The sequence below is a fragment of the Peromyscus leucopus genome, chromosome 12 (genome assembly GCF_004664715.2).
Source record: "Peromyscus leucopus breed LL Stock chromosome 12, UCI_PerLeu_2.1, whole genome shotgun sequence".
Taxonomy (NCBI): domain Eukaryota; kingdom Metazoa; phylum Chordata; class Mammalia; order Rodentia; family Cricetidae; genus Peromyscus; species Peromyscus leucopus.
This window is the reverse complement of record NC_051073.1, coordinates 27,263,501-27,287,047: the sequence shown is the minus strand read 5'-3', so window position 1 is coordinate 27,287,047 and position 23,547 is coordinate 27,263,501. Positions and strand designations below refer to the sequence as shown.

Genomic DNA, 23,547 nt, shown 5'->3' with positions numbered 1-23,547 from the left:
GTTTTTCTTAATTGACCACTGATGTTCCTGTTTGCTCCACTGATTTGTAATTGCCCCAATTGATTCCAAGACATGATCCTAACTCAGAGTCATGCCAGATGTAGGCATTGTTAGGCATTTAGATGGAATGTCCCTCACCCCAAAGCTTCCTGTGTATAACTTTGATATGAGTAACCCAAGAATCCCACTTGCAAAGCCTCTTTGATTACTTAGTTATATTTTTGATATTTTATTTTACCAATTGACTTCTAACCAGGACAGGTTATATATCGTCACGATGAGGTTGCGTAGGTTTGTAGGATAAGAAATGAGTCCCCTCATGCTCTTCTATTCTTACTTTTCAGACTCGCTCTCTGGAAACTATGCAAATTATAATTCTCAGACATTCTGTTTGGAAACCATTCCTTCCTTTCTCTCCATTCTTCACATTAATACATTATCATACGGTGAGTTGACCGGTTGGTCAGACCATCACTGACGCTGAATGTCTCAACATTGCTGATGTAGCCTACTGTCTTCCCAAGTCAGTCCAAAATGGCAGTACTCGAGGGAAAGTAGTCTATTGAAAGAAGACTGGGTTAAAATAAAGTTCTAGCTAATAGAGAAATCAGAGTAATTCAGAGTTCTCAATTAAATCTTGTTACTTCATTAATAAAGCACATTTTCCTAGAGTTTATTCTTGATACTATTTTAAATATCTATCTATCTATCTATCTATCTATCTATCTATCTATCTAATCTAACAATCCACCCATCTATCTATGTATCTATCATCAGTCAATCACCTATATATTCATTATTGTTTTTCTTTTACATTGTGTTCAACAACCATCTGAAGTTAGTTGCAGATAATAATCACAATTAAACTGTAAACTGTCCTCTATTTGGAGTCACTGTATAGTGTCTTATGATTGGATAGTGATTTAAAGTTTTCAAAGTTATACTACATTCAATAATTTATTGCTAACAATTATATATAAGGACTAGAGAATCTGAATAGGACTGTTCTTGCTAGTATGTAACAAATCCTAGATTGAAAGGTGAGGTAAAAGAGGAATGCCATGGGTAGTTATTCTAGTGGAGAGTGAGTGTCCAAGGTTAATGTAATGCAGGTCACAGCTGAACATGTAGTGACTTAGATGTCAGAACAATATGCCTATTTTGAATTGTATTTCAGTTTCTTCCTTGCTATAGACTGCCATTGTTTGTCATTAATTGTTATCAACAGAAACTTCTTTCCTGTCATATATCAGCTTTGGCAGTTCGAAAGCATCTGAACTTTCATTTTTCCTGGTTTACAGATCCCAGAGAAGTGCTCAGTAGAAGATAGGTCAGGATCCTGTCTCTGTAGCTTCCACAAGTGTGGCTAGATGCTGCTCCCATGTTCACGGCAGATTGCTTCCTGGAAAGGCAATCAGACAACAGTCACAGACTGGGTGTTATGTCAATATAGTCTTATGGATGAGAAAGCTGGAATTAAGGGTAATCAGGTAATTTTTCCAACCTGATTTCTTGCAAATGACAGGCCAAAAACCTCAGCTAAGATTTGTGATGTGTTTTTTTTTTTTCATTTTCATTCTAAGTTTTTACTTTTCAAACTGTGTTATTACAGCTTTTAGCTAAGTGTCTTCATATAATGATTTAGTGGCACTTTTATGAAAATGCTTATTTTATGAGTACTTTGTTACCCAGAAAATGGCCTATGAAAGAGCAATGGAAAACAGAGAAAAATAGAAAAGTTAGTACCCTTAATGTATACTTATTATATCAATTATTCTGGACATCCTGGCAGTACTGGAAAAAAACTGTCTATGTTTTCCACTGAAAGAACATTAAGCAGTAATCTTATGTTTTAAAGATAAATCTCTTTGATATTTCATATCTTAAATTTTGACCTGCTTTCCATAAGGTTCTAAAAATTCCTAAAGCTCTGTCAGTCACTCTGTGTCAACAGCATACTTCTGAACACAAACATCTGGATATGTGATCTCTGGTGGAAATGCGTTCTGAGTTTACATACATAATTCCTTCCATTCAGCAACAGGATAAGGTTTCTTTATATATTTAGAATGATTGAAAAGTGCAAACAGTTCCCTTTAATTGTGATTCTGTTCTTTGGTATAGTGAAAAATAAGACTAACTGAAAAAAAACAAAACAAAAAACAAAAACAACAACAACAACAACAAAAAAAAAAAAAAAAAAAACAACCATGAACCAGAAGGTTGACCTGACATTTTTCAAGACTTCTTAGGACTTTAAAAAAAACCATATTCAGTCTGATTAGGGAAAAGTAGCTCATGTAAAGCATAAGGTCAGGGTGGATTTCAGGTGTGAGTGGACCCACCTGTTAAGTGGATTATCCCATCTGCCAAGATTCCTCACTCTTCACCAGCCAGGGACTCTAATGAACTGAAGTCTCAAGCAGGTTTCCCTATGCTGCAGGCTTTTAGGAGCCCCTAGTGGAAGCCATCTGCATTTTTGATCACACAGCATTAAGAGAAATTTTGTGGTCATTTGAAAAGAATTTATAGACAAATTTTTCAAGTTTTTGTGTTGACAAAGGGAAGCTTACTGCTTAAAAAGAATGTGATAGCGAGTTGTGCGTTTTCTGAAAGGTCATCCAGCTGAGTGAGGAGAGCTGAGCCCCGGGCATGGCTTCACCTTTCTACCTCATTTCACTTTAATATGCACAATTTAATCAAAATATCTTTTAAGAGCTACAAAAGTAATCTCCACGTTGGTGTGTTTTGGAGGATATATATATATATAATATAAATAAATATATATATATATTATATATATATAATATACTTCCCATAATAAATATTATATATATTGCTATATATACATACTTATAGCTGCAAATGAAATCTAATCATGTTGAGTTTCTTTTACTTTTTCTCATAGTTCTTTGTATTGAAGTTCCTTGAGTTAGACTCACTATTCTATTATTCTAAGTAGAAATTAATGTGCTTGGATTTTGTAAGAATATATATCATACACATGTAATATGTATTGCACTTTTGACATATTTTAAAGATTTAATAGTTAATATTTGAATAAACAATAATTAAAAACTAGAACTTATTTTAATCCTAAAATGACTCTTTCCAAGATATATTGACAAGAACAAGGATTATTAGTTAAGATTCTCTTGATTTTTGTCTTCAAAAACGCGTTAAATGAGCTTAACTAAGCTAGCAACTTAATGAATTGCTTTGAGAAAGTCTTACAAATGGAAAGGAATAAATGCTTAGTTTGAAAAAACAAAAACTAAACTAAACAGAAAACCTGAAGCTCAGTGGTAGAGGGAGGGTTAAATACCCAACATTGCAATCAAACCACAACGAAGTTGGGGAACAGGGATACAGTTCTCTGGGAACCCTGCTCAGCACTGAGGTATTTACAAGCTCCTCCCTTGTCTCATCCAGGCTTTTCTTTGCTCCTCTCTTCTCCCACACACTTTTCCAGTCCTCACAGTATAAAACCTGAAGCTGCAGGAACATCATGCTCATCAGGAGGAGGCAAACAGCAAAGGCAAGCCGGCAAACAGAAGCCTTTCCTAAGACCTACAGGTCTCCAAGTGAAGCTGCCACTAACCCTGGGGACAGTCTTCCTTTCTCAGTCAAGCTTTCCTGTCAAATTCCTTTACAGGTCCTTCCAGAGGCACATCTTCTACTTGATAACAGGCAACAAGTTGGCAACTAAGAACATCACAGGGTCTGGCCCAGTGAGCTCAAGTTGGAATTCGAATTATGTTTCAGTTGCAACATTTACTGGGGCCTTGTCCAAATTGTGTCAAATGCTCAATTGAGATCAGTATCCACCCCATTAATATTGTTCTCATAGCTATAATATATTGGGAAGAAAAATAGGATTCTACTCTATTTAGTACATTCAATAACAGATATTCTCAAGTCCAGTGCTAGCTTTATTGTTCAAGCATTCATTGAATATTTAATATCTTTATGTTATCTATACCTGCTTTTCTTATTTTGACATTATTGTTAATATGCAGACAAAATGGACCTGAAGATTAAATAATACTTGCTTATGTAATTCTAAAAACAAATTAAAATGCTTTTCAACTTAAGGGACAGTTATGGCTATGGAATTAGACATGCAAAAATCTTATAAACATATATGCAGGCTGGCAGGATGGCTCAGTGGATAAAAGCACTCTCTACACATACTTGACAATCTGAGTTCAATCCCACATAAAGGGAGAAGAGCAAGAATTGACACCTGAAAGCTGTCCTTTGCCCTCCACAGGAACTCTTTGACATACTGTATAACCATACATGTTCAATAATAAATAAAATCGGAATTTAATAATTGTAATAGTTTATTTATGACCATTTGTTTATTTTTAAATATGCCTTAATTGAAATAAATTTATATCACGTTCACTCTTCTCTTTGCTCCCTCCAGCTCCTCCCAAGTACCCTCCCTCCAACTCTTCCCATGTCCTCCTTCCTCTCAAACTGATAGCCCCCTTTTCTTTGATTATTATTGTAACAAATATATTATATACATATGTATCTGAACTATTATATTTGTATATAATAATATATATGCATATATATGAAATACAATTTGATGAGTCCACTTTTGATGTTGGTGTGCATATGGAATCAAGACTGACCACTTTGGACAACAAGTAAGGGACCTCATCCTTTGGAGAAGCTAATTCTCCTTCCAACAGTCATTAATTGCCTATATCTCTTTGTTCAGGGATAGGATCAAAGAATAATTTTCCCTTTCCAGGTTCATATGTTCATTGGCAATGCTTTTGTTTTAATCTTGTTTATGCAGCCATTTTCCAGGAAGGTCTGTTTCACCAGAGACTTCCTGGTATTCTAGCTTTTACAACCTTTCTGTCTCTCTGCAATGTTTCCTGAGTCATAGATGTAGGACTTATGGTGTAGATGTATCCACTGGGGCTGGGCTCCTCACGGTCTTTCGACTTCTGCATTGTGTCCAGTTGTGGTTTCTGTGGTGATATTGTTTTCCCCAAAATATTGTGCACCCTAATAAACTTATCTGGAGTCTGAGGACAAAACAGCCACTGGATAGACATAGAGGCCAGAAAATGGTGGCACACACACTTTTAATCCTATCATTTGGGAGGTAGAGATCCATCCGGATCTCTGAGTTCAAAGCCATACTGGAAACAGCCAGGCATGGTGACTCATGCCTTTAATTCCAGGAAGTGATAGCAGGAATCAGAAAGGTATATAAGGTGTGAAAACCAGAAACTAGAGCTGGTTAAACTTTTAGGCTTTTGAGTAGCAGTTCAGCTGAGATCCATTTCGATGAGGACTCAGAGGCTTCCATTCTAAGGAAACACGATCAGTTGAGGAACTGGCCAGGTGAGGTGGCTGTAGCTTGTTCTGCTTCTCTGATCTTCGCATTCACCCCAATACCTGGCATCAGGTTTGATTTTATTAATAAGACCATTTAAAATTCATGCTACAGGTTTCCTCTGATAATCTACATTTTCTGCAAAGAGAGCTTCTTTTTTATTGAAAAATTTTTTCATACAATATTAATCTGATAACCATTTCCCCTCTCCCAACACCCACAGATACTTCCCGCCTCCACAGCCACCAGATCCCAAGCCTGCCCTTCCTTTCTTTCCCTCTGGAGAAAGCAAGCATCTCTCTGACCCTCCAATCTTTCCACTTCCTATTTTGCATAGCTCCTTGAGCCCCCGAGGGGAGGGGCTTGATGAAGACATCCCAATTGAGTCTGAGCGCTCCAAAACCAGGAGAGGCTTTTCAGAGGAAGCATAAAAGCTACATTCATCTGTGAGTCTAAGATGAGATTTAGAAAGTATTAAAGTACTGATCTAGCAAAGTTGTGGTAATAGATTCTTTTCTAACCTCCATGACTTCAGTAAGCCTGGGAAGCTGGCTAGGTTTTCAGTGCCAGGCCTGACTTCCCTCTTGGTGAATGGGCCTTAAGTCCCATAGACAGCCATTGGCTACTCCCCAGATGTGAGTTTCACTTATTGTACTTTTATAGATAGGACATCTCGCCTGTCTAGTCATTGTTGGTGTTCATAGATGTGGCAGCAGCGTGGGGCTATTTAATTACTTCCCTCCATTGGCAGCCTGTATAGTATTTTCTGGTACCATGGAGGATACACCACAAAAGACAAATATCACATATTCTCCCTGGTATGCTGTGCCTAACCCCAAATCCTCAGATGTGAGTATACAGCGTGGCCTAACCACAGAAAGAAGGAAAATGTAAACAGACCACAGGTGGTAGAGGTAGGGTCATGGACTAACCATAGAAATGAGGAAAGAGTAAAGGGACCACAGGGGATGAAGATGGAGGCATGGGTTGGGCCTGAGAGGGCGATAGCAGAATATAGATGATATGAAGTGGGAAATGGAAAAATGGAATGGGCTCCAACCAAGGAGGAGAGAGGAAGGTCAATGTAGATAGAGAAGGAGGGAGAAGAGACAGATGAAAAAAAAGTTGCTTGATAAAACCTTAAGGGACCATATTATATTTACCTGAAATTTTACACAACATGCGTGTGTGTGCGCACACACACACACACACACACACACACACACACACACACACACACACTCCTTAAGCTACTATAACTGCTCTCCACAAGAACCATATACTAATAAAATGCTCATGACCAGAACCAGGCACTTTCTTTCTAATGGTTCTTTCAAGTAGTCCAAGTGACTTTCAAAACAATCTAGACTACGGAGGACTACGGCCTCCCAGGTATGAAGGGGCCTTCTATTGCTGAAGATACCACAAATGTAGGTCTCAGGCCTCGGATGATGTGAGCTGGATAGGAGCTGAAGAAAAAAATGTTTGTACAACCAAATGTTCTTTGGAGGTTGTTCATGTCGGATATTGATCTGTGAAAGGCATTTGGAGAGGATTCTTATCATATGTGCACAAACCACACACACACACACACACACACACACACACACACACACACACACACACCTACTCCTTTAAATTTCTCAAAGGATTTTTTGTAATTATCCTTGGAGATCGCTTAAATCCTTTAACAAAAGCTGGTGCTAATCTTTATAATTAAAGAGACTAGCTGATTTTAAGAAGTCAGTTGCAATCACCTTTCATGTGAAACTTTTCCAGGCCATCTAGTGTACCAAAGAGGCGCTGATGGAGGGCACTGGGGCACCATCTTGTCACAATTAGGCAAACACAAAGAAAAAGATTAAATTCTAGGAAAAAAATACAATTCACTTTTTTCCTTCATTGTTCCATAAAAGCACAGATACAATTGAGTAGCTTATTACACTGGAGTCATTTCACTAGGTGGATTAAACAGCGTCAGTAAGAAACTGAGAATTTAGGCCAGCCATAAAATTTGCTAAAGTTCGCCATCTAGAGGTCTATGAGAGTATATTTTGGAAAGTACTTTCAGATTGATTTTCTATAAAGTGCAGATTATTGTTGTTTATTAAATAAAATGGAGGCTGAGGTAAAGGGAGAATACTCCACTTATTACTGAACGTACATATGGCACTTTCAATTTTGAGCATTTAATTTTAAGTGCAGGCAAGGTTGTTTCTAGTTTTCTGTAGACAGCCATTTTGATTGCTACATTGTCAGGAATCTTTTAGGCAAGCTGGTTTACAAATTTCTCCACACTGTATGAGAGACAGAAAAACGATACATTAGAGACTGGTAAATGTACCATGATGCTTTTAATGATTAACAATTTTGGACTATCAAGACTGACAGTCAGGGTTATTTGCATTCCTGGTGAGGACTGCAGATGTTCATGTTAAAGAATTGTGGGTCTATGGCAAGAAACTATCCTGAGGAGTAAAGAAAAGGGCATCATTCTGTAAGTCAGTGCTGAGGCCTCATTTCATAACACACACACACACACACACACACACATACACACACATACACACATACACATACAATCACGCACATCACACACACACAGACACAATCTTCTGTACTTGTGGAGACTACACAGACCTGTCATTTTAATATTTTAATAAGGAACTGTAATATAAATCTCTGTCCTGATCCTTGCTATAGCTGGTGACACAGTCCAAGTATTTATCAAGAACACAACTGTGTTTCCATGAGTATTTCACACATGTCTGCTCACTACTGCTAAAACAGAGGATAATGAGCTTTGAAATGTAGGTTATAGGATCACAATAGAGCCTACTCATAATGAAAACTTCCTAATCAGCTCAATTGAAGGTTACAGATCTTAAGAGCTCACTAAGTCACAAGATGATGGGTGTGGCAGCAAGAGAGACACAATGTGAGATGGCTGCCACTGGGAATGTATTCATTTGTCGGGGAGGTGTGGTGGGCATACCAAATGACCGGAGTAAATGTGCTCCATGTTAATAGCAGTGGAAAATAATGAAAGGGGTTATTTTTATTTATTATTATTACTGTTATTGTTATTGCTATTTGTTTGCCAGACCATAGCCAAATCAACCTGCTTCTTTCATTTAAAAGGAGCCTCATGTTTACTTTGAAACCTAGAGTTACGAGCCATATTTAAGGGAGGGCATCACCTTGTTAAATGGATGCATTTACATATGATTTCAGGTTTCAGAATTCTGATGCAAGGGAGAGTGTTTCTTAGAGATGAGGAATTGCTGTAATATAAAAATGACCCCATTGAATAGAGATAATATGCACCTCTGTAATTAAGATCCCTGTGTTATGGTATAATTACTTGCTGTCCTTACACTGACCTCCAAGAAAAGAGTGTCTAAATATTACAATGTAATTTTAGCATTTGTCTTTTGAAGTGTGTTCCTCCTGCGAAAGGCACTGCATCTGTGGATAATATATCCACAGCAGGTCACTGACAAATGTGGTGCCAGCAGCAGTGAAGTTCCTTCTCTTCATTTCACAGACCTCATATCTTGAAATCGACTTAAAGACAGTAATAAGGTTGAAGAGATAGCTCAATCTCCGCTTTCATCAGTGCTTGGGGACTACGTGAACCGTGGTTACTCCAGGCTGTTTGTTCATTAGGTACCATTCACAGCCCACTAACTGTAGCAAACCTATTATGTTAACAGTACCAAGATCTGTGGGTGAGCAAAGCTGGATGGGAGCGCTGCCCAGGGAGGGATACTCCTGGAAGCTAAAGCTCTCTTCCATACTTCAAGCAGGAAGATACTCATAGGGACAGTTCCTATTTAATGGGAGGTTGATAAGCCTCCAAGGGATCTTTGTAACTACAAAGATACATCTTACCTCCTTGACTGTGAGTGTATATTCCTACACGTCCATGTACCTATGTTTGTTAAATGGGATGGTACATTGTTCTGTCTTCCAGAATTGAATTTTGTTTTAACCATATATCACACATTCAAACTGTTGTCTCACCAAGGAATGGTGGATTGACTGAATGAAAGTAAATGTGCCCCAGGGAGTGGCACAATTAGGAGGCGTGGCATTGTTGGAGTAGATAGTCTTGTTGGAGGAAGTGTGTCACTGTGGAGGCGGGCTTAGAGGTCCCATATGCTCAAGCCATGTCCGGTTTCTGAGACCCTTCCTGTTGTGTGTGCAAGATGTAAGGATTCTGAGCTCCTGCTTCAATACCAGGTCTGCCTGCACACCACTCTGTCATACCATGATGATAATGGACTGAATCTCTGAAAATGTAAGTGACCCCAATTAAGTGATTTTCTTTTATAAGAGTTGCTGTGGTCATGGTGTCTCTTCATAGCAATAGAAACCCTACTAAGACACAAGGAAAAGTAATTTGTTTTCTTTTGGAAATAGGTTACGCTCATGTGCTAATGTATCTCATGCATTGAGATACTCAAAGTATTTTGTTAGTCTAGCAAAGACATTAACAGAATGCTTCTAGAACTGTACCATTTTTTCATGTCCTGGATGCCCTGCTTGCCTCATGTTGCAACTTGAGGGCGTTCTCTAAAACATGTCTATGTGACAGTTATTTATTGTAGAAATAAGGATGCTATTCATATCTTCACTGTAGTGTGGTCAGGAAAGAAGGACTGACCTAATAATAAGTTGGCCATGTTCACTATTAGAGTGGTGTTTAGTCACAGTACTCTGCCTTCAAACCTGCCAGGGTAGTGTATTTCCCCATGCCATTGGAGACTCTGTCGCTTTTTTTGATGAAAGAATGCTCTGTATAAATGGACGCTTACATTTTATAAGACGTTCTTGAGGCCTTTCAGAGGTACGTGACATTTTAAAGCACACCATTTCCGACAGTCCTGAAGAGATTCTCTTGGATGCAGTGCACATGACTGAAAAGCCATGAAAGGCAGCGTGGTCTTCACACTAAGGGCTTCAGCATCACACCTCTTACAATGGTAGGTCTGTCCCTTACACAGTTATTTTGCTCTTTTCTCAACTGTAACTAAGGAGAGTTTAATTGCTTCAATTAGGGGTGGTGTGAAGATTGGCTGATAATATAATTAAATCATACAGGTAAGAGTCAATAATTAGTATTTTTGTTTCTTTTTAATGAGACAAAAGACAGAAGGCAGGAAGTGGCTAGGTGTCACTCCCATATTTCTACACAGTGTCTGACTCTGTTTTCCTCCATCTTTATCTGTAGAAATCATTCTTCACTGACCTTATCACCTTCTTTTCTGCTAAATTCTCTTCTGTTCCTGGGTTATATATCCTCATTTCATCTATTCTCATCTCCTTACTATTTTTCATTAAATCAAAAGCACTAACAGGTTTTTGTTTGAAGTATTTTTTAAGTTTAATAAAACAATGTTCATTTTAATAAGTAAAATAGTAAGATAATGTGAATAGTATCTATTATTCTGAATAAGTAGAAGAAATGTAGATCATCTATCTATCTATCTATATCATCTATCTTTTATGTATTTTTTTCACTACTAATTACTTTAATACTTTTTTTTTGTTTTTTGAGACAGGGTTTCTCCAAGTTGTTTTGCAGCCTGTTCTGGATCTCCATCTGCAGACCAGGCTGGCCTGGAACTCACAGAGATCTGCCTGGCTCTGCCTCCCAGTGCTGAGATTAAAGGTATGTGCCACCACTGCCCAATTTACTTTAATACTTTTAAACCAGGAAATGACAGTATTTCTTTAAAAGGCCAGATACTAATGTTTTAATACTGTAGGTTTTGTGGAAATGATGTTATTTTTTTTCTGAGGATATATGAGTAAAGGTCTATTTACTTATAGTCAGGGCAATAACAGACAGATGTGAGGTTTCTGCTCAACAATTTTGTTGCAGTTACTCATAGGGGCATGCCTGGGTGACTCAAATGCAGCTTCCCCATCTATAAGTCCCTGAGGCAACTACCCATCACTGAAATGTACCACCCACAGTATGGACAACTGGCAAAAAGCTGCACCAATGAAGAGTTTTGTGGATCAGTTTGGGAAGTTACACCAACCGACATATAACCCAGTACGTTATCTTTTCTATAACTCCAAGAATGAAGTGGACTGATAAGCCACAGCCTGTTCTTCCCAAAAGAATTCTAACATGGCCTTTTCTGTATGGTCTATGAATTATCACAGCTGCTTTGATAATAGATGGGAGGGCCTATGTTCAAACTCAGAGAAGAGAAACAACCATAGAGCTCATTGTGGTATGAAGTCAGTTATAGACGGTCAATAATCATGCAAGCATGGCTGTACTCAACTGAATCTTACTTATGGATGTGGAAAATTGAATTTCTATAATTTACCATGTTAAAAATATTGTTATGCTTTCTACTTTATCTTCAGTTCATAGTATGTGCTAAATTGGGTGTTAGGACTGGTTGGTCCACAGGCTAGCATTTATAAGAATCTGGTTAAACTCTGTGATTTGTGCTGAACTTACAGATGCATGTATTCAAAACCCCAGTTACTTAGAAACAAATTAGAAGGGATGATAATATCGGGTTTGGTGGCTACACATTACAGAAGACTCAGGCTAACAAGAGAAGGCATTTTAATAAACGATGTTATCAACAGATTGATTTGTTTCCATTTAAGAGGAGAATTGAGTGATACAAACAATGAGACAGATTCAACTAGAGTGCTGTGGAGTGTGAATGTAAAAGGAAATAAGACCTGAATACTCAGTGTACTTCCGTGCTCATCAAGTACAGATAAGGAGGACGTTGATTAGGCAACAACTTTGTAAAAAGCAAAGAAGATGAAAGAAGCACTAAGAAAACTTGGTAAATAATGGAATTTAAGAACTGAAGTGGAAGACACAGTCAATTAAGATTGTGATTCTATTTAAGTCACATTTGGGATAAAATAGAGAGCACAATGGAAACAGAAACCAGGACGTGAATCATATATCTTTTCAAGGATAAATATCTGAGTAGACTAGGTGCTATAGGATTCTCTAGAAAGATTCACAGGATAAAAGTCTTCCAAGGATTTTGAGGTTTTAGTACACTGCTGCTCCTTCATGGTCAAGTAACCAGGTGGAAAAATGGGATTCAGGACACATGCAAGAGTGAGACTAATTGGGACCATTGTAAAGGAAAGATTCTTAAAAAATCACAGACAACCAAAGGCCTGGAGTTTAATGAGCCACAAAACATATATAAATACATTGACTTTTCTTGGTTGTATTAGTATATAATGGGAGAAAAATGGCTTTCTTCAGATCTCATTTTCTGGACATTTTTACATCAGAACATTCAAGGATGTTTATACTAAGTAAAATAACTTACTCATATTCTGAACGACCAAGAGTTAAAGAACTCAGTGTTTTCTACAGAAAACTGAACTTTATAACTATCATATCTCACTTCCTTCCAGGGCCCTGCTACCCCACACATGACTCGTTCTTGACTTTTTATCCATCAATTAGAAGTGTTGTGCCTCTAGGAAGCAGGCAGTAAGGTATCTCAGGGCTATGAAGTTCTAACCTCCTTTTTTTTTCCCCTTAGTAAAAGCTGTTCTTTTAAAGAAAGTATTCCCCTAAGCACAAGCTGAGTTTAAATAAACCCATTTGTTGTTTTCCCAGAGGTTGGGAGGTATAATATAGTGTGTTAAATGTATTAGTTTTCATAGAGCAGTTGACATATAAATCTATGTGAAGGAGTCTGGATCCTTTTGGGTTCTTTTTTTTTTTTTGAATGTGAATGATCACCTCCCACTACACTTCTTTAAACTAAGAAGCAGAAACATTCTTCTGTGTTCAAACTAACTGAATGATAGTCAACTATATCACATAACACCTTTATGTCCTATCCATGAAGCTCTAAAAGCAGCCTATGACCAGAATAACAAAAGACTTTGAGGCCTTGCTAGTGGAATAGCCAGGAAGTTGGTTAATACACGATGTTGGTAGTAGTGAAAATGCATTTCAAAAATCTGTGTAGAGGTATGCTTTAATGACTTTCTGCTAAAGTAAAAGCTGTGGCTATGAGTTATTTAACTTTTCTGTTTGAGACGTAAAATCAGGAGGGTTCCAGAAAATTGATGTGATATATGACCATCAGGTGTGATATGTCATATAGTGAGGAGAGGACACTAATCTGGTGAAACATGTAAACTGTGTTGGCATGGTAACCACATTGATTTTTTTTTTTAAAAAGTAATTTTCTGTGATGAAGTTGGAAATATCCGGAGGATGCTTAGGTTTTCTTGAGAACAAGGAATGTGTCTGACTTACTATTGTATAAGCAGTGCCATCACTGTTAGCACCCAATGAGCAATCAGTTATTTTCTTGAGTGAATCAAGTAATAAGTGGTGGAGGGAATCACCACACCACATGTAAAAAGAATAAAATGCTGAGTTTTGCATGGTTTTGCAGAAGAGTCATTCAGATTACTAACTTAATTCTACCATGAAATATATTCACCTCTGTGTTATGATAGGAAATGCTTTCTTGGGTTGTCATATAACCAACCATAGGCAAAGTCCATCAGCAGCATGAATTTATGCTCTTTTCCTTCAACTAGCTAAGCTACCCAGATTTCATAATTTGTAATTGCTCCTTATCCTCAACGGTATGATTCTAAAAGCTTGGTTACATACTTTGTACAAACTCTTGGCTGTCTTTTCTTTTCACTTAAAGGACTTAATTTATCATTTATTTTATGTGGGTTTTTGCCTCCATTTATGAATGTGAACCATGCTTACCTTGTGGCCACAGAGGCCAGAAGAGGACATCAGATCCTGAACTAGACTTATAATATAGTGTTAGTTGCCATGTGGGTTCTGGGAACTGAAATTTCTCTAATTCCCATTTCTTCACTCTTTTTTTATACTTTTTTAAAATAAATATTTTTATTTTATAATTAATTTAATTTTACATATCAGCCATAGATTACCTCTGTCCTCCCTTCTCCCACCCCCCAGTATTCCCCCTCCACCTAACCCCCATTCCCACCTCCTCAAAGGCAAAGTCTCCCCTGGGGATTCAGCCCAGTCTGGTAGGTTCAGTTGAGGCAGATCCAATCCCCTCCTGCCTGCACCAAGGCTGAACAAAGTGTCTCAGCATAGGCCCTAGGTTCCAAAATGCTGGCTCATGCACCAAGGATAGGTCCCAGTCCCACTGCCTGGGGGCTTCCTAAATAGCTCAAGCTCATCAACTGTCTCACTTATCCAGAGGGCCTGGTCCAGTTCCATGGGGGCTCCTAAGCTATTGGTTCACAGTTCATGTGTTTCTGCTAGTTTGGCTATTTGTTCCTGTGCTTTTTCCAGTCATGGTCTCAATATCTCTTGCTCATATAATCCTTCCTCTCTCTCGCTGATTGGACTCCTGGAGCTCCACCTGGGGTTTGGCCGTGGATCTCTGCATCTGCTTCCACCAGTCACTGGATGAGAGTTCTATCATGACAGCTAGGATGTTCAGCCATCCTATCACCAGAGTAGGTCAGTCAGGCACTCTCTCGACCATTGTTAATAGTCTATAGTGGAGGTATCTTTCTTTGTGGATTCCTGGGGACCTCTCTAGCATTCTGATTCTTCCTATTCTCATGGTATCTTCATTTATCATGGTATCTCTTTCCTTGTTCTCCCACTCTCTTCCTGATCCAGCTGGGACCTCCAGCTCCCCTAAGCTGGCTTTTCCCTGACCCTTGCCCTCCATTACCTCCCCTCACATCCAGTTTGCTCATGTAGATCTCATCCATTTCTCTGTCGCTGGATGGTTCCTGAGTCTTTCTTAGGGTCCTCTTTACTAGGTAGCCTCCCCGGAGTTGTGAGTTGCAGTCTGGTTATCTATTGCTTTACATCTAGCATCCATTTCTTTACTCTTTACTTCTACCCTCCCCAGTTATCCACAAATTCCAAAATGAAAATCTGGTTGCCTCTAATTACCTATTAATTAGTCAAAATCTCCCAGTCCATTTTAGATATTTGATTTTTTTTCTTCACAGATAGAGATCACTGACTCCAAAATGGCTTGTGGGCTTGTTGTCCTATATCAAAAATGAATTCTGGATAGTGAGGTGGCTCAACAGGTAAGGGTGGTTGTTGCTCAAGCCGGTCTCCTGAAGTTCCAGGCTACCTGTGTATATTACTTTTCTATTGCTGTGATAAAACACCATGACCAAAAGGGACTTGTGAGAGAGTTTATTTTAGCTTATACTTCCAGAGGACTAAGAATCCATCATGGCAGGGAGCTAGGGCATGGCAGCAGGAGAATACAGCTGAGAAATCACACTTCAAGGACAGGCACAAAGCAGAGAGAACAAACTGGAAGTGGCAAGAGGCTTTAAAGTATAGAAGCTTGTCCTGAGTAATGTGCTGTCCCAGCAAGGGTGAGCCCCCTCGACTTCCCCACATAGCACCACCAACTGGGACAAAATGAACAAATGTCTGAATCCTCGGGAGACATTTCTCATTTAAATCACTAGACCAGGCAAAAGGAGAGAGAGAGAAGAGAGAAGAGAGAGAGAGAGAGAGAGATCACTCCACAAAACCATACTCTGTTTTCCATGTCTGTGTAGTAGCCTGTGCATCACCCCTCCATCACAAACACAATTAACTAATGAGTTCATTAAAATGCCTTTTTTCTTTAGTTTGTGATCCTTGATGTATATTTTAAATATTTTTGAAATCTTAATTATGATAAGCTTTAAAAGTTGCAGATTATACTTCCACCAGCAATGAAGGAGTGTTCCCCTTGCTCCACATCCTTTCCAGTATGAGCTGTCATTAGTGCTTTTAGTGTTAGGCATTGCCTTGTCCAGCCTTAATATGAGGGGATATGCATAGTCTTACTGCAACTTGATATGGCATGTTTTGTTGACATCAGTGGAAGGCCTGCCCTTTTTTGAATAGAAACAGAGGAGGAGTGGATGGGGAGGGGACAGAGGAGAGGTTCGGGGGAAGACTAGGAGGAGAGGAGGAAGGGAAAACATCAGTTGGAATGAAAAAAAATAGAGAATTATTATTACAAAAATATTTTCATGTTATAAAGTGGTAAGGAAGACAAAACAGTCACTTAATTCTTGCTTAAATGATGTCAATATGGAAATCGCAAGCTGAAATATCTTCAAATGAACGCTTTATTCTTAAAGCTGCTGATCCATCATTTTGAGTAGATTCAGTTCCAAAATATGATGGAAGAAAAAAAAAATTTAGGTGTATTGACTTCATTTCTTCCCTGAAACAAATTTTGAGGGTATCCGGTAACCATGCATGCTATAAATATGTCTTCCTGTGTGTGTGTGTGTGTGTGTGTGTGTGTGTGTGTGTGTGTATACTCTTGTGCTCATATGTTTCTGTGGAGGTCAGAGGGCAAACTGGGTGTCTTCCTCAGTTGCTCTCCTCCTTATTTTTTTTTTTCCAACTTTAAAGACTGGATTTATTTGGAGAAAAACAAAAAACCCTCAACCCAAAGGATGGGATTTTTACATCTCAAGACATCTCCCAAGTAATGTCTACAGATTACAAATCATTTTTATAGAAGATATTTTTGTACAAATTTTACATAAGTCAAACCCCTGCTTTTATTTTAACAGAGGAGCAAAGTAGGAGAGTGGGACAGAACAGCTTTCTTCTGGATGCAACTATCTGGAAGGGAAATAGACATGAAGAGGGCAAACTACCTTTTCATTGTCTACAATCAACAGTTTTTTTTTTTTTTAAAAAAAAAACTCATTCAACCGTGGGTCTCTAAGAGCCTACTTTCCAGCTACTAGCCAACAAAGTCCACTGGATAAGCGACTTGCTATGTCCACTGCTGCAGCACACTAAACCAGTGCTCCTGCACAGCAGGCTTGCACATTAAGACCAAGGTCTCATCTGCCTGCAGGTACCCTGCCATCCCACAACGGGGAAGCTTACCGACTTTGGAGCTGACCCCTACACAAAGGTGCCGATCAAAGCAGACAGAGAAGCTAAGACCTTATTCAATAGTTCTTTGCATTATCCTTTATTCTTGAGGGAAGTCAAGAAACCAACCCCCGCCCCCTAAGCAGAAAACCACAGTCTTGGTCACATTACAAATAGCAAGCACTAGCGTGGGGTTGCAGTGAAAGAAATGTGTAGAAACACCCCAATCGAGGGTGAAGACCTTTAACTCAACTCTCCCCATTTACGTACCCCAGTCCATCAACTGAAATACTCTGACCTCCAAGGGGGTGGTGAAAGCAGCAGGATCAGACAGGGACAGGAATCAATGATACCACAGAGCCTCAGGCCACAGGTTCTGGTGACCAGGATAAAATCCCTGTGAGAGCAGGGACTGCTTTTGGAAGGCTGACAGTGTCATCAAGAACATGAGACGACCAGAGTGACAATGAAAGAATGTGGATAGATTTGAACCTTTAGAAAGGACAGATTTCAGAAGACAAATTTCCCATGCCTGCTACGTGCTTCCTCATCCGGGAAACGATCCTGATGTGTTTATTCATGTGTTTAACGGAGGTCATGCCATTTCCCTTACTACCTGGTATAAAATAACTGATCACCCCCTCAAAGCTTTTCAAACCACGATTGAGTTTCGCATTCATTTTGGTTCCCAAGAGGTACTACTTGTTAGTGGCCTGTAGGCTCACTCCTAATTACCCCCTTGGGTGTAAAAAACAAAAAGCAATTCCCCTAGGCTGGCCAGAATTCAAGTAGAAGGACTGGCAGCCTCCTGGAGACTAAAAGAACTTGAGAGACTAAATCTACCTTTCCAAGGATGGGGAATTTATTCAGATGATGTTCGGGAACTCATAGGTACCACCACAGGATAAGAATTAAAAGGCAGACATCTCACTCTTCCTTGTACGTTTCTTTACTGCCTCACTGTCACTACATTTCTGCTGAATGGAGCCCCAGGCACTAGTCACACAGGTAGCCGCTTGGTATCATCAGAACACATCACAACTTCCCCATTCAAAAGCGGCAGCCACTTCTCTGGCTACAGTGGTGATTCACCAGTTACTTCAATACTTTAAAAGGCTGCAGCAGAATATAAAATTATAGGCGTGATGGCAGAGGTCCCCCTCAAAGACACCAACTGAATCTAAAGCCTCGGAGTACTCCTAAGGAAGATGATTCTTCTGCTAGCACCTCCCAGTCCAGTCGAACAGCTTCTATCTTTGGAGGGCGAAACCTGTGGACACGGCTGCTGGAGAACAAGAAGTAGAGGAACGGCTACAGACGGAACTGGAGAAATTGCAGCAGCAGCTGGATGAGCCGAAACGAACCAATGCCACGGGAGAGACACCCAAGTTGGCAAAGTGGAGAAACTCATGAAAGAGAGCGGTCGAGGACAGGAAGTGAGTCATCATAGACAGGGTCTCAGCCACATCTGGCAGAAATACACGAAGGAGAGAGAGTGAGAAGTCTCTAGAAAATGAAACCCTCAATAAAGAAGAAGACCGTCACTCTCCAATCTCCAAACCTCCTAAACCAGATCAGCCTCTAAAGGTAATGCCAGCCCCTCCACCAAAGGAGAATGAGTGGGTGACGCGAAGCTCTAACCCTCCTGCTCGATCTCAGAGCTCAGACACAGAGCAGCAGTTCCCCTTTAAGTGGTGGAGCGAAGGTGGCTCGAACTCTGCCCTCTGAGGACGGACCATCAAGGAAAAATGAAAATAAAATAGATGGGATGAGTGTCCCCAAAGGCCAAACTGGGACCTCCAGTCGTGGTCCTGGAGAAAGAGGGAACAAAGACCACTGGAAGGAATTGGATAGGAAAGATGGCAAAAAAGATCAAGACTCCAGATCTGCACCTGAGCCAAAGAAATCTGAGGAGAAACCATTCTCTAAGTTCAGTTCTGCAAGCAAGTATGCTGCTCTCTCTGTGGATGGTGAAGATGAGAATGAGGAAGACAATCACACTGAGTAGACCTCCACATGCTGTGTTTCTTCTAGTCTCCACCTCGGAACATTCAAGAGCAAATCAAACTTCTATCCAGACAAGAAAAAATAAAGCTCACCATCTCCTGAAGACCTTTCTTAACTTTTTTTTTTTCCTCCTTATTTTTTGAGTCAGAATTTTTCCCTGGCTCTGAACTCTCATTGGCTAGACGGGCTGGCTCATTAGCCTCAAGGATCTGTCTCTGTTCCCAGCACTGGGGTTATAGAGGGTGATAACCTCATGTGGGTTTTTTTGTGGGTGCTAAGAGAGCTGCTTCCCTGACGAACTGAAACTGGGTGTCTAGAGTGCTGTTTAACCTCGGAGTCCCTTGCTGATTTCGTGCTCCAGCTGCGCGGGCAGCAGGTGCTAAAGACCTCAAGTCCAGTCTGCATGTGCGTACAGCAAGCACTCCATGAAATGAGCCATCTGCCAAGCCTCCTCAGTTCTCTTTCATCTCTCTTCTCTCTGTTTTCTTTCTGGAATCTTCTAGCAAGTTCTTCTAAACTCTTCTAGTTTTTTTCTCCAATTTCTACTGTCATATTTTCTTTCTCCCACATTAGGCTATCCCTTGGATTTCATCTATTAGAAAAATGATCCTTTTCAAATTTAAGGCTGTCATGTGAATCTCTTTCTTTCAATCTGTCATTGAAATCTCATTCAAATATCCAGTCTTTGCAGATTTAATATTGTGTATGCAAACATGGACCAGAATCTTCTCTACTTTGGTGTTATGTTGCTATTAAGAACAAATACACTAAATTATCTTGTTTCCTCAAAACTTAAGCTTTGCACTTATCCATGATTAATACATGCCTGTGTTATCTCACCTTGTCATTAAATCTGAAGTTTTAAAGCTCATCTCCATTTCTTAAATTTTTCTTACTTCCTATATTCTAGAAACAAACCACTTTAGTAACTACTGATGACAAATAGTACACAAGATCCTAAGGTATTATTTACTGAGACTTTTATTCCAAAATCTGAAGAATCTCCAAATTTTTAAAGCAAAAATGAAGGGTGTACTCAGGGAGTACTAATTAGGGGGATCGATATTCAGCTTATAATTTCTGTTAGGGCTTAATAAAATGGTGGACTTTAGTAGGGCAAAGAAAGAAAATATACCAGATCTCATGCCCTTACTCTCTTGACATTTCATCATGCTATTCTTTTGTACCTACAATATCCTTCTTCATCACATCTACCTGTCAACATCCACTTGACTTTATTCATTTGGTTCAATATTTGTTTTCCAATTGATTGTAAGTATATGTACTTACTTGTGAATGTATACATCAGTATAAGCTCTCTCATTAACTTTGTGATTACTAATTAGCATTGAATTTGCATATTATAAGTGCTCAAAACACATTTGCTGAATTAATGAGTGTGAGAACAATATGCTATTGAGGAAAGCAAAAATCCAGTTTGTATACTGACTTTTAGTTTGGTTCAGCTTTTTCTTCCATGCACACATAAAGCAGGAGATTTTAATGGGATCCTTCTCTTTACTTATTAATTACTTTGATTATTCAAATTTATAGAGCATAATGCAATAGTTTGATAGATTTATACACTATATAATGATCATATCAAAGTAGCAAATCTTTTCATTTATTTAAGTACTTTAAAACTTTTTGATTAATATAAAATGATTATAGATATTAATGGAGTATATTGCACCATTTCAAGACATGCATACAGTATCTGATGAATAAATCAGGATGAGTAATGTGCTCATCTCTTTATTGTTACTTTTGTTTGGAGACTTTGATTGAGTTTTCCTACTTATTCATAAAATATGTAAAAGATTATTGTTAATAATAAGTCTTTCCACTGTTCCATTGAACACAAGTACTATATCGCTTCTACTTAACTGTGTTGGGTGTCTGTTAGGTAGCATCTATTCACCTTCCTCTACCCATTCAAATTTCTAGTACTCTACTAAATATTTTGATCTCTGTTTTTAAAAGATCATGCACAAATGTGGGGAAGATGTAAGCTCTGCCATTCAGCAGCTGACTTATTTCACCTCACATAATATCTAATTGTGAAGTGAAGTATATATAACCTGGTGCCTTGAAGCCATAAATAAGCCTCTTTTTTACTAAGTGAGTTCTGCAACAAATGTTATGCCTGTTAGTCAAGTATGCTATCAGCCACTAAGAAGTTGAAGTTTATCACATATGGAGATTCATAGGCAGTGAATAACATCTGTATTTTCAATTTCTTCTAACCTTTTTATTCTACCTTTCAAACTGTGACTAATATTCCCTTCATATGTAAAACTATAGAAAAGTTAATTTTTACTGATTCATTTGCTGAATTATTTTATACCTGCAGAAATAAAATATACTGACATTTAATATTTATTGAGTGCTTGAAATGTACTAGCCACTTCACATATATTGCTTCACTTAATCTTTTTAGCTACCCTATGAATTATTCATCCCATTTTATGGATGGACACTAAGTATCTGAGTGATAAAGCAATAGCCTAAGTTTATAGCCGTAGAAGGTAGGAATACAGTGTTTGGCAACTTTCTCTAGCATCCCACCCACTCTTTAACACCACACATGTTGCCCTCAACAACTAAAAGCAAATGGATATATAAAGTAAAGCAATTATGGCATGTCATTTCAAAATGTTCAAACTTGGGCTTGTAGTGGTGGTGCACACCTTTAATCCCAGCACTCAGGAGGCAGAGGCAGACAGATATCTATGAGTTCAAGGCCAGCTTGGGCTACATAACAAGTTTCATGCCAGAGGGGCTACATAGTGAGACCCTGTTTCAAAAAGAATTTCTGGAAAATTAGCATACTGATTATTTCAGACTGAGACCACTTGTGATAGATTTGAAGAGAGCCATTCAGCATTCTCAGTGTTGTGATGCTACATTCTTGTGGAGGGAGTTTCCTTACATACCAAGGTTGGAAAACAAACTTGACTGCAGGTGACTGATAATTTAGTTGCTCTGGACCTTAGTAAATGAACTTTAAGTTAATCTTATCCTCGTTAGCATCTTCCTCCTGCCATACCCAGTATCTCTTAGGAACACCCCTAGAATTTACTATTGTAATCCAGCACCATGTTTAAGTAATTTCTTTGAGCTTTCTTCACTTGTGAAGATCCCTGTCCGTATGTAAATTACATAAAACTTTTATGCCTGTCTCTTCCAAACCAGCTCTCTATTAATGGTTCACAGTTTGTTTAAGGACTAAGGAAGTAGAGGGGATCTTCTTCCCTTTCAATAGGAACTTGAAGGCAGAATGTGCCACTGTTTGTTTGTTTGTTTTGTGTGTGCAAGAAGGTATACATTCATTTACCCAGGAAAGTTTATTTACTTGGTGCATAGTATGTCATGGCTCAAGTCACGTTTTTAAATTTAGAACTTACTTTGAAGTATTATATTGACCCATTGTCTTAATGTTAGGTCTAGATTTTCAGATGTTGCATTGAAATAGATGTATTTCTCAGGTTTTTAAATCTCTAAAAAATCTAAATCTTCCCTGTCAATAAATTAAAAAGACGAGACTTGGCAACATGTAGGGCAAATATTTTCTGTTGTAAGTCAATACTCAAAACAACCTAGCTATTTAAGATATGGTTGGTAATCTGACATTCTATCAATTGCCTTTGATTAACAGGACATTTGCTCAACAAACAGGTGAAAATCTGAGAAGAAAATAAGTACTAAGAGTTTGGGAAATATGGAAACAAATAAGTTAGATATTATTGTTTCTTCACTGAGTGCTATTTACACAAACAGATCCACTAAAGTGGCCATAGCTGCTTAAATTTGGCAGTCCCACCCGAGAGCCCCACAAGAGATGAAGGTACGTCTTCATTTTTAACTACCATTTTTACTCTTGTTTTGACCTTTTAAGGGCATTCTATATCTATGTGAAAGGACATTTACAAATATTTAAGAAGATAAACACCCTGCCTTTGTTTGGTACTCCAGAAGAACTCATATATCATTCATGAATCCCCCTGGCGACCTGTCTGCTGCAGGGGAAGCCTATAACCCTCAATGGGCTCAGTGTACATGGCTGATTGCTGTCTGGCACATCATTATTGCTGATCTCTTGTTATTGGTTTACAGATGTCACAGAAGGTACTGGTCCAAGGATGAGATTTCTGTGGCAAGGCCAAGAATCACTATATGCTATTATTCACTCTCCAGATGATGAGTACTGTGTTAAGATTCAAAAGAGATTCTGAATATCTTCAAAGAAATATACCCTTAATCATTTTCTGCATGA

At 38.7% G+C, this 23,547-nt stretch overlaps 1 pseudogene; it reads left to right on the top strand.

Annotated features, from left to right (window-relative positions):
- The first annotated feature begins 18,402 nt into the window (after positions 1–18,402).
- Positions 18,403–19,272, top strand: LOC114698196 (annotated as a pseudogene).
- The last annotated feature ends 4,275 nt before the right edge of the window (positions 19,273–23,547 follow it).